The sequence below is a fragment of the Solea senegalensis genome, linkage group LG5 (assembly GCF_019176455.1).
Source record: "Solea senegalensis isolate Sse05_10M linkage group LG5, IFAPA_SoseM_1, whole genome shotgun sequence".
Classification (NCBI taxonomy): domain Eukaryota; kingdom Metazoa; phylum Chordata; class Actinopteri; order Pleuronectiformes; family Soleidae; genus Solea; species Solea senegalensis.
The window spans coordinates 4978085-4991043 of NC_058025.1; the positions used below are offsets into that span (position 1 = coordinate 4978085).

Below are 12959 nucleotides of genomic sequence, written 5' to 3' on the forward strand. Positions count from 1 at the left end.
AGCAAATAGATTTTTATTACTTTTATCCAATATCAGGAAGATTCAGTAACTTTGTCCAAAATTAAGAAAACAATGTTCATTGTTCAAACCATGCTCAGCAAGTCCATAGTGCATTTCTAGATGATCTTGCAAAAGTTATAGTAAAAAGATACAATAACCTAAAATATGTAATAAGAGCAGTTATATTTGCATGAGAAAGCAACCATGCCCATGCAATTCAGTCCAAATTACACAGTGTTTATTGACACATTTGTCCATATTACCTTGCTCTACCTTGTAGTTACGTGGAGCACATACAACACACGGCGTACAGAAAACAGATCAGTTAGTACTGTTAAATTCTGTATAGGTCATGTCAAATAAAAAGTGTTGTCCTCACTTCCTGTGAGGGAATGCTGGCCCACTTATTTCCAAGTTTGATACAAACCCCAGTGACAGGAGGAGAGGAGTATCCTTTAGAACATTAGCTGGCAGTAGTCATAAAACATTAGCCGAGATAAGTCTTATAGATCACCCCCAACACAGGAATCCTATACCTCCGCCGTCATTACAGGGGGAAAAAGGTGACATTTTTGATTGATTAAAATGGTGCAAGCTAGCGTAGGCTAAATCATGTTAAGTGATGTGACACTGCAGTTTCACAGATCATATTTCTGTCGAGACAATGATGGCAGAAGGCATTGTCAAGGCATGATATCTGACAACGACAGACATCTGGAGGGACCAGCGGAGATTTATTGAAGGTTTTAGTGGTCTGAGGGAGATGGGAGAGAGTAAAAAGTGGTCCTTTTTTGTGCATTGTCACTTCCCGAGTGACTGTAAATTTTACCCCAGTGCTGTTGGGAATTGAAGACATTTACGCATCTTGACAAATTGCCTGTTGTAAAAGTATTTACTGGTTCTTGTCCTCCCTTTATTCTTGGTCAGCTCGCAAACACATACCCTCCACACAGACAGAAATATTTACCCCGCAGCAAATTTATGTGACACACGTTTATGTGGCGTACCTGAGCTCTAGCCTGAGATATGTCATCACGGTGTCATGTGGAGACGGAGAGTACTTGTCTGTGGTTAACGTTTTAATAGAGGAGATCTTGAGTAGATCATAATGGTTTTATGTCGGCCACATTGTCTCCAATCACTGGCCATTTGGCCCCAGTCAGCTCAAGGGAAGGCTTATTTATGGAAAAATGGCTTGCAAGAGAAACCATGACATGCTCACATAGGTGAAGAACAATCACCATTTGTGGAAAAAAAAAATAAGCGGACAGATTCTGCAGTTGCAATATGATTTGCGGTTGGAATTTTTAAGTGAAGCTTCAGTTTGATATTAACATAATAGATTTAAAATATAATGGAGCATTACCACATTAATCAATTACTCGATATACTCGGAGGATGAAAACTTGAGGTTATGCATTTCCATTACTCAAACCATTGCCAGTAAAGTATAAACTCTGGGTCAGATATGTCCTAAATTACATCCTATGGGACTTGCTAAGTGCATTGTGTCAAATTACCATTTTGTTTTGACAACAATTAATTGTTCAGTCACGTCACCCATTAATACACACAATAGTGCACAACATCCTGGGACAAAGAAACTGATTTAAATATTTCCAATTGTAGATGTAATGATGAATAGCTGCTGCTATTTGACACATCTTTAAAATTGATACTTAAACTGTTATTAAACATATTTGTTTAAGTGTGTAATGTAATGATATCTTATTTCACTATAAATTATAGATTAAATTGTCATTTAGTTTGTAGAACATAGGTCTCAGATAAGGCCGAATAATTACCTTTGAGAAAATGTAGTCTCCTCTTGTTTACTTTTTTGTCCATGTTCAAATATTGAGCTTTACTAATTGCTGCCACTGGGTGGCACTATGAGACTGCCAATGAGAGTGCAGCAGGAGACGGTGGGGTGGGGGGTAGGAGGGTAGGTGTGAGAAGGGAGGCCCACACTTACCTCACACTCAGACAGAGCTATAATTTACTAATAGTGCGGGAGCCGCCATCGCTGTTATCTTTTAATAGATTTGTACGGGGGAAAGCAGGTGCCTGTTGTTAATGTGTCCAATTGCCCAAGTTGCCTACAGAATTTAGGGCATCCATCACTGTCGTCGGTGGTGACACCCTGTCGTTCTACTTCATGTGGTGGGCCGGCCGGGCTGGGCTGGTAACAGATGAGGCTTCTCTCTCCTCCAGACGCCCACAGTCGCACAGAGACGACCGCCATACGTGCACACACATGCAGACACACACAAAAAAACACACACACAGCTTTACTGCATTCTTAGAGGGCAAGCTAAACTTGTACTCACTTGCAACAAGAAATTTTATATGTTTATACAATAGTCATTTAAATAAATGTGAAATTAAAAACTGACATGATTACTTCTACTTGCTCGAGTGCTACTTTTGAAAAAATGGATCTTGGTAAACTTTGCTCGCGTTGCTCTGAGTTCTTGACCCCCCAGCTGCACCCTTGAGCTTAGCCAGGGGCACCACGTTGCTTGCAGGTTTGCCCTCCGCCCCGTGCAGCTGTGTTTCTTTAGACCCAGGCTGAGAGTTGGAGGGTACAAAGAGGTGCTCGCTAATGCCTTGTTACGGCTGTTTCAGTTGCCGGGTCTCGGAGAGGTCGGTGTCAGTACTGCTTTCGTTCAAGGCCCTTGATCTGCTGGATGCTGTAGTTAAGCCAAGGACTCACGTGCTGCCTGTCTGTGACCTGCTCTGATTCTTCTACTGGCGGCTTTGCTCTGAGCCCAATGGACTGTGGTAGAAGTCAAACTTGTTTGGTCAGAAATGGTTACTTTGATTTGGCCTTAAAGTGGATGTTGGTGAGGACTATATATAGACAGTATATTTTATGGCTAATGATTTCTAACAGGTTGTAAGAAAACATTTGTGACAGATGTTTGACAGGAAGTCTGTATACCAGCTCTAAAAAGAAGAGCTGTGCTCAGGGCGTGGGTTTTCCCTCTCCTTTTATTTCCCCCCTTCATTTCTTCTTCACCTCTCTTTCTATGAGTTATGAACCTTGGTAAGGCTTTGGTGTCAGGTGTTAAGCAGCATATGAGGGTTGTGACCCAGCTTCCTAACCTTCTCTTCCTCTCTGACATCTTTCTTAACATAAAACAGAGCTGTTTCTCTCACTGTAATTGTAACCATCATGTTGCTTCTGCACTGTTCTTTTTTTTTTTTTTTTTAATATTTCCTCCTGCATGCTGTTGATAAGCACTGCGTCATTTATGAGTCAGACATTCCTCAAGCTCTTACCCGCTCTCCTCATCTGTGAACACATAGTTTCTTCTTGAACCTAAAACAACTTATACAAATAACACAATGACTTCATGCACCTGTTGCTAATGAAGAAAAGAGTCTTGAATTATTGCAGAGCATAATATTATACCACTTGTCAGTGAAAACAAGTATTGATACAGCCTCTATTCTTTGCCTTATCATAAAAATCCCTCTGCAAACAGGGGGAGACGCATAGCTCTGTCTATTCAGTTTAATGATGTCCATTAAAATAGATTACAGTAGACAGAGTTTGCTCAGAATTACTTGGACCTGAAATCCAATACCTTTTTAATAATAAAAAAAGTCCTCTGAAGTAACAGAGTTGGGCAATTGACCTATCTATCTGATTGCAATTGTCATGCAGCACACAGTCGTTTCACAGTATTAAAGGGGTAGAAAAAAGAGAGGGAGATATAAGCAAAGAGAGACAGATGAAAACACCGTCGACAATGACGGCCAAAGAAAATTCCACATGACCCTTCATTTTTTCCCCCCAGTCATGGCATCGTTCTGCCTCAAAGATGGGGTTCATATGGACTCGAGTGGCTACTTCTGGAAATGAATAATGCACTTGGACTGTCAGGAAGCTGTGTTGTTAATATGGAGACCTATTTTCTCTTTCTTCCTGTCTGTCAAGCCATCTGTGTTGTAGGAAACTACACTTTCACCTATGTATTTTATTGTCTTGTTTAATGTTTGTCAAGGAGTGCAATACTCAGAATAATTCGAGGAAAGTATTGGCCATCCCCCTGCATGACAACTCCAATATGTCTGCTTTGTACCCAGTGCTGAGGGGAGCTTTGGTAATAATTCGCCGTTTAGCTGTGCTGATGTTTTTCTACAATTTCCCAGTTGGGGAAGGTGAATGAGTGGAAAAAAAGGGGAAAGGGGGGAAAAATAACCTGTGTCCTTGCTTCTCGCCCACTCTCTCACTCGCCATTTCTTTCTCCATTTCACTCCATTTCACTCTCCTCCTTGATCTCTGTTAATTTGGTTGAGCAGGTTGAGCGTTTAGTTTTTGCACCCAGTTGCTTTATAAGGTTAATGGTAGGACCGGAGTGTTTATATTGCTGTAATATGGGCTTAACACTCTCCTAGCGAAGCATAAAGCACTTGAAATATGTAGCTCACCATCCTGCTAGACCACCCCACACCACCGCACACACCTTCTCTGTCTCCATCCCAAAAAAGACAAACCTTATGCAGAACAAAAGATGGGGAGGAAAGTCTTGCCAATTAGCAGCTAATGAGACAAGCTTGTGAGGATATCCAAATCCTCAACGTGTTAACATTTACGTCCCCTCCCCATCTCTTGAGTCCTTCAACCTGCGGCTCCCCCATCTGCCCTTGCACTGAGCCTCTTGTAAGGCAGTGAGGGCACTGCTGAGGCCCTCTGTGTGATTATTCACACATGGCTGTGGCCGTTGTGCTTTGAGCGGTAAAATAGAGGAAGAAAGAAATACCTTACGTATGGTTAGTGTAAAATTTTCAGCTGACACATGGCCAAGGCTCTCATCTCATTTTTTAATTTCATTTTTCCTCTTCATGTCATCCCCATTTGAGACACAGAATCTCAGGCCCACATATGTACAGTGTATATAATAAGCATATAAACCCTAATATAGCAGAGCCAAGAATCGGGTGGTTATGTTTGATAAGTAAAAATAATGCGCCATGAGAAAAACCAGTTGCCTCTGACGTGCCTTTTATCTGAGATGTCTGTGTTGGAAGTGGAAGTAAAATCTGCTTTTGTAATAGAGATCTTTGGACAGCCTTGAATGATTCGCCACTACTCCTTTCCGGCCTCATTTTCTCCAGAGCGAAATATGGGCAGTGTGTTTGGAATCTCAGTGGGGAAAAAAATCATATGCGAGTTGGCCTGGAAGTGTTGCAGTAAACAGTGAGGAAAAAAAGCAAACACAGGCCAGATCAGGGAATATCATGCAGAGTAATGTTTGGACGAGAAATGGAACAGCACAAACTCCACTGTCCAAAGGGACGTCTAATTGATTCTGTGCTTCATTATGAGTTTTCTTGGCGTGGAGAAAAAAAAATGGACATCTCACTTTAATAATGAAAGCAGAGCAATAGACATTTAAATAGATGTCAGGGTGATTACTGCAATAGGTTTCCCAGCGTTTGGCAAACACATGATGGCTTTATTGCTTTAGCTTTTTTCTTAAATTTTGTTGTTTAAAGGTAGGATGCGGTAGCAGTTTGAGCACCACCTTAACCCTGTCTGAAACAATTAAAAGGACGTGGAGAATTGAAAGAGAGAGGTTTGGGAGCACAAACTAATCCAGGGCTCCACTTGATATGTTATGGGGGGGGGGGCAGTGCATTTGTGCATGTTAACTAACTATGCCACTGCACTTGGCCCGATCCTAATAGGGTTCCAGCACAAATATTTTCTCTCAGGGATTTCTATTATTAATTCTGTCTGAACACATACATAAATGAAAAATTAAATAAATAATGAAAACGTTATTACTTTTGGCAGCTGGGTCATTTCTCGTTTCCTGGTTTTTTCCCTCCACTTGTTTCCTACTAATTAACTTTCCAAAGGGGTTGTCCTCTTTTTCACAAAATGATTTTCATCAGCCTGTAAAGCCACTGAAAAGTGTGAGTGCACACACTCGTGAAAAGACATCCGGAAAAAATAACACATTAACTGGTTGCCTGTCATTTAACGGGAAGAAATAAAATGCAAGGATAGCTGCCATGCAGGTTATTTAAAATGTTGTTTTTCAACAGGTGGATGGAAATGCATGGCACAGCGTTTGTAAAAAATAGTGAACCCCACAGTAACAATGTTATGAGCTTTTGGTCTTAATAAAGTATGGAACAGGAAATGCTTGGAGTGATATCGTTATTTGGCAAATCAAGGTTCCTTGCTTCGTTCCCAGCTCCACCACCACTCTCGTCTCCCTCCTTTAAGATGCCTGCCCTCTGCCCTGCGCCATGCTGTTAAAGGCTTGTGTGCCGGGACAGAGGCTCGGCGAAATGTAGCCCTCATTTAATGTGGATCTTTAAGAGGGCAGTAAAGCCAGAGCCTCCGCAGAAGTCCCTCCCACCCCTCTGGCCTCACTATATAGATGACCCTTCTCTCTCTCACTCTCCTCATTAGAGTCATTGCAAACTCTTTCAAACCACTCCTTCCTTCTCCCCGAGTTTTACTGTTAATTAGTTTGCTTTGTAAGGTTAGACGTGCGGACGGAGCAACTTTGGGAGTGTTTGGCTGCCATCTGTGTGCATACAGCTCTAACTATGTACAGATGGTGCGCGCTTACAGACAGGTTGCTTCTTGTGGGGAAAAAGGCGCTTGACGGTCTTGGTTATTTTAACATGATTTATGGCTATTCTCACAGGTAACTGTTTGAGCTGTAATAATCGTTAGTCAGTTGTCAGAAGGGATCATTTAAGATTAAAGTAAAGCAGATAAAAGAATGTGTTTCTTTATTTCCACTTTTCCTGGTGATGAGTCCTTTTTAAAAAAAAAAAAAAAAAAGTGAATTCCAGGAAAAGTTGCTTTGTTAGTTTCTTAAATGTGAAACATGCTGAACCAATTGAGTTGCGGCTACCTCAGAAAGCACTCATAATTTGGCCCGAGTTAAAATACCGTTAGCCACTCAGTGAACCAATGAACCAGGTAAGTAGAGAAAAAGGCAGAGATTGACAAATAATTGCTTGACAAGGTCACAAAATTAGCAAACGTAATCAAGTAAGAGGCTGACTGAATTATTTATGGTTTTGGCTCCTAGCACATAAATGTCACACGTTAGTCCCCATTAAATTTCCAATTTTTTAAAGTTTTCATTCAGCACAAGAAGATGCTGATACTGGTGCCAGCTTGCATTAAAGGGTGGTTTTAACTTGACTTTAACTTTTTTTGACGTCTTGGCTTGACTGTGGAGGTGCCTTTTGATGGTGGGAAATCTGCCCTTGTCAGTCGTAGTTCAGTGGCTAATGCTCTTGCTGCGTATTTTTGAGTAACCCCACCACCGTTTAAAAAAAGAAAAGGGGGTTAGTTGGCCTCCTGCCACGTACATAATGTGACTCAATAGTGGTCAGAGAGGGGTTGTGGGCCCATGGCCGACAAAACGTGACATTCTCTATCAACCCAGCTTTCTGCAATTACCCTGTGCAATTAGCAAATTGAGGGAAGCTTATAGAAAAGGATGTCTTGTTCTCAATATGGAAATCGAGTCAGTTGGAGGAGAACACGGTGAACACTCTCATTGTTCATGGTTGAACTTTTTCCCACCGATACTTACGGCTGCAACTAACGATTATTTTCATAATAAATTAATTATTTTATGATTAATCGAGTACTTGGTCCGTAAAATGTCAATTGTTGAAAAATGTTGATCAGTGTTTCTCAAACCAGGAAATTAATGAGGTTCTCAAATGTCATGTTTTGTCCACAAACCAAAATTATTCAGTTTTGATGATTTCTTTGTTCTATGGAGCAAAATAAACCAGAAAATATTCACATTTAAGAAGCTGAAAAATCAGAAAGCTTATTTGAATTATTGAAAAAAACACTTAAACTGATAACTCGATTATCAAAATAGATGATTAATTAAAGTCATTTTTGTAGCCCTACTCAAACTGTGGAAGAGCAAGATGGTGTTTTACTATTTATATTGGCAAAAAGGTGCAATGTTGGTGTTAAATGTTTTTGAATTGAAATACATTTTCACAGGTTTGTAAGTAAACTCCAGACTGTTTTCACTTCTTAAAATCATAGTCAGTGTGTGTCATAGGACATGAAATCCTTGGACTTTGATATTTTTTAAATTGAGTTTGAGACTAGTGCGAAAGTGAGGAGAGTACACGAGACATGATAAAAAGACGAGCATGCTCACAGTAATGTCACAGCTTTGTCAAACACCATGAAATAAAGGTATATTAGCGATTATAATTTGCTGCGTTGACACCTTTTTTTTTCCTTGATGAAATGGAGTGTTGAGGCCAGGCTGAGAGGTATTGCAGTGCGGTGTCAGCGCTTATGGAGTCTGTTAGAATAGAATCTGTCATTTCATTAGATTTGCAACAACATTATTCATTATCATGTTCTGACGCATGTAACTTGGCGAGACAGGTCGCAAATAACATATATAGACATTTATGCTACCCTCTGCTTTCCATGCACAATTGTTCAAAATACTGGAAAATTAGAAGGGATTTAATATTACGAGATGCAGCCCATCTCTGCATATTTTTGTAGTATTCACATTGATTGAAGCTATAAACACAAACCTTTTATCAGGACCTGTCATAACACAGCGTACTAATGACTACAAATGAATATAGCCATTTAAGTATATAAAGCTCATGTGCTAGAGCCAAGCAAAAGTGTTCTGTGAAAACCCCCTTCTCTTGTCTTTTCTTTTTAAAAACCTCAAACCCTCTGCATGACTGAAGAGGATCTGCTACAAACGTCTGAGAAAGCAGCCAAAAATACTAGAGAAGAAAGATTGCTTTGTTCATTTCTTTTCCCTCCTCTTTTCTCTGCTTCCCACTCTCCCCAAGGTTCTATTAGGAAATAGATCCCAGGTGTTCGATAAGCCTGTAGTGGACATGACAGCAGTGCAATCAAGTGTATAAATTTAATTGCAGGCTCATTTTGTGCCGTTTATTAGCCGTTTAGGGGCACATCGCTCCACTTGAACCCTGTTATTGCCAGACGGAACAGCTGTTTGGGTCCTTTTTAACTGTTTGTCTTATTGCACAAGTACACACTTCAATGCCAAATGTGGCCGAATCAAAAAATGGAGATTATATTTCAGAAAATACGGATAAATATTGCAGTGTATTTGTAAATTACACTTCGTACCGTTTTGTTTAGAAAACAAGAAGAAGCAATAATCATAAATTAGTTTAAGTTGTTAAATGTGTAAAAAAAAAAAATATCTCCCTATTCTACATAAAATTGACCACACACACACACACACACACTCACTCACAGGGGCTAGAGTGAGTCCTTTTGTGTAGGCGTTGTGGCTTCTGCTGTGTTAGTCTGCCCTCCACTTTGCTGCAGTGTGGTGCCACACACCAAGAGACCTGCAGATGCACTAGCTCTGGTTGAAACCTCCTTCTGGTGCGACACCCCATTAATAAAAAAGCCCAAAGAAAGCTGTGTTAATTGTTACCATGCACTCGGCCGGCATTCCTATAAATCACCTGACTAATTGCAACAAATTGTGGGCTGACATTAAGCTATGATTTCGGACCGGCAAATATTCATCAACATTGCAACTAGCCCCATAAAACACAGAGCTGGCCGTTTCCCAGGCCAAACACATATCTACCATCTCACTCCCCCATTATTTATGGATCTTTCTTGTCCTCTGCGTTTAAGTGCTGCATGTAGAGTGAATGAGACGCCTTTTTTGTATATTAATTATATCTAGTGGATAGCCCAAGAAGTGGCAGACTAGGCGCAGACCTTGTTTTCAATGTTACCCTCTATTGATTACTGTGTTTTCTGTCATATTACAGAACTTTGAAGTGTTTCTGTAAACCTCTAAATCTGTTTGGTTAGAATGCAAAGAATGGAGCAGTAAAATACATCCTGGAACAATGCTTGAAATTAAGTGTAGAAACGAACAATAATGTGCAGTATTTCTACTTGGTGTCGCTGTTGTTTTTCAGTGCTATTTACCAAATGCTCATTACTATGGTAGGTACTTAGGAGGTGGTTGATTTGTGGCCAGGCAGTCATATGTTGGAGCATTTAACCTCCCATGCAATGTTTATTTCATGCAGACAAAAGGCTAGTTAAATCTCTTTCTCCACGGTCCGACAGGCACCATAACTGTCACTGTAGATGATGTATTTCACAGCCCAGTGCATTACTACCACTAATGTTTCACTATCCTGCCAATTCACCCTGGTACTGTTCAAAACACCTACAGCATGGGTCAAAAACAGTACTTAATAGGCTGTCCCCCAGATGTGCATCAGCAGCTAAAGATGTTGGAGCCAAAGGTCAGGATCTGATTTGTTATGTTGGAGTTCATGGGGAATTTTGATGTGCACTGATCAATTCCACACCTCAACATGCACATAAATCAATTCTGCATCTGGAAAGAAGTTGTATGTGGGCGCACATGGTGTCTGAGTGTGTGTGTGTGTGTGTGTGTGTGTGTGTGTGTACATGCACATGCACATGCATGCACAAATGGACTCCTGTCCAGGCTTTAGCACAATTAATCATAAATCTCTTTCAGCATTATGTGAGTATATATTTTTTTTTATTCCCTCCTCTTCCCTTCTTACCTTTTTTTTTCCCCCATCGTCTATCCCTCCTTTTGAAATTGCAGAGATCCTAGCTTGCTTGCTTGCTTGCTTGATGGACAATTGCGTGGTGCTACCAAGGGGGGTGGGGTAGGATGAAGAAGAGAGCAAAAAAAAAAAAAATCCTTCCTTTTGACACTGTTAAACATTGACGGGCTTATTACCGTGTTCTCTGATTCAGCTGGATGTGTTCAAGGATCTTCTCAGCGGTGAAAAAGGTCAGCTGCTCTTAGTTGTGCTCAGCTAGAATACTAATACTGTCCTTATTCAAATGATCTGCTCCAGCGCTTATTAAATTGATGGCCCTGGCGCTCTAATTTAATAGTGTTGCCGTCCAGGAGAGGGACACAGCTGCAGTCACCGGTGAATTAGGTGCGTCTGAGGCAAAGTTCAAGCAGGAGCCCCCCCTGCCCCCCCCTTTTTGCTTTTGGGATGCATTTTTCCCAGCAAATTAGCAGTCAGTGGCAGTGCACAATTAATTAGCACAAACCAGGAAAAGCTTGTCATTTTAATAAGGTGTTTTTTTTTCCACTCACACCTCTCCCACACACAGAAATATCTCTCCCTATCCTACCATACCTCATTTGCCTTGTAATCCCCCCCCCCTTCTTTTTTTGTCTTTCTCTTTCTCTGCCTTCCTTCCTTTCCCTCCCATCTTCCCACTCCACTTTACATAGAGTGAATTGATCCATTAAGTGGTGTGTTATTAATATCATTTAATGTATGTCTGGTTAAATGAAAGCAGTGGCCTGGGTATTTTCTGTGGTGTCAGACTTTGAGAGCTCTATCTGCATTGGCTTGAGTAAAGAGAGTAAAGATGGGCCAGTTGCTCATGAATTCATTTGATCAATAATTGTGATTAGAGAAACGATTTAATGGAGACAGACTGAAACATTTACCGGTGCCTGCATGTGTGCTTGCGTGCGTGTGTGCGGATCTTTTAGGCTGTTTGTCTATTTTTAAGTACAGCAAATGCATTTGTATGCCTTTGCTGCCACTACAGCAGTATATTCTCATTGTTTTCGTTGTACTTCACTTGAGGAGACAATCAATTGTATGGGGTGTCTTGTAGAATCAAACTCAACCACACAGACATGATACACAAGTTAAAACTACTTGTTTACTATGTTGCTTGAACTAAAAAATGTGATATTTGTCTTGTGTCTCACCTCATGTGACTGAAGGAGGTGAGTTTTTTTTTATTGATGGCAAAAGAAATGGAGGGGAACACAAGTTAAATGATGCCATTTGACCCACACAAGCTCCCTCCCCTGCAAGTTAACCATGTGCTGTTATTAGAGGGGGATTCTGTGTGTGCCTAAATGTTTACTTCAAGAAAAAGCCTCAGAGAGAATCATAACTGCACAATTAGGTTATGCTGGGAGGTTAACAAATAAAGACGAATTGGCTGATGGTTAATACATGTTTTCTTTCTGTTGTTGTACTTCACAGAAAGATTTCTTTTGTTAAGCAAACTTGAACGACCTTACAGCATTACAACAATTATATATTTTCCATTCCATTTGGAGGCATGTTTTGTGTGTAGTCAATTTCTCTGCTGTGCTTGACATTAAGACTTGTCACCTTGTCCAGGATAAGCGGGTTTTTGTCAGGCAAGTGGAGGAGAAATGTACTTTGCTCCATTTCATCAAAAGTGCATTGATGCTGCTGTACAACAGCACATTTAATCTCTGTGATTTGGTTAATTACTGTTGCTTTGGTTGACCAATCAGGCGTCAGTATAATGCTAGCTTTAATGAAGCAACATCAGCTACGCAATACTTTAATGCTCATTGTAAAAAGTATCAGATCTGGCAAGAAATGGCAAGGCCTCAAACATAAAATTGGGTACAAACGTGAAGTTTGTTGTCTGTGGACTGTAAGATAATGTCACCAACTGAATTGTAGGCTACAATGCAAGTTGGTACAGAAGAGGAAACGTAATAGCAAGTAGTAGCGGCACGTACACTCTGGTAAATCATGGTCATCCTGACGATATCAGAATTTTTTTGCAAGCCATCTTTATTTTCAACACTGTAACACAAGTCATGAACAAAGAAATTGCCATGCTTTATTTGCATTGGTCATCTGTGGGGCTGCAGCTAACAATTATTTCGACAACCGATTAATCTGTAGATTATTAACTCAATTAATTAGTTGTTTGGTCCATAGAATGTCAGAAAATGTTGATTGGTATTTCCCAAATTTCACAATTGTCTTGTTTTGTTCACAAATCGAAATTAAGAAACACGAAAATTGTTTGAAACCAGAAAATATTCACATTTAAGAAGCTGACAGATCAAATAATTTGTTTTAGTTATTTAAAAAAAAAACACATTCATCCTTGG

The 12959-nt window shown here is 40.3% G+C and overlaps 1 protein-coding gene across 1 annotated transcript in view; it reads left to right on the forward strand.

The window, feature by feature from the left end:
* Positions 1-12959, forward strand: part of LOC122768958 (ultraviolet-B receptor UVR8-like) — a 324378-nt gene that overhangs the window by 5150 nt on the left and 306269 nt on the right. The window lies entirely within an intron of this gene.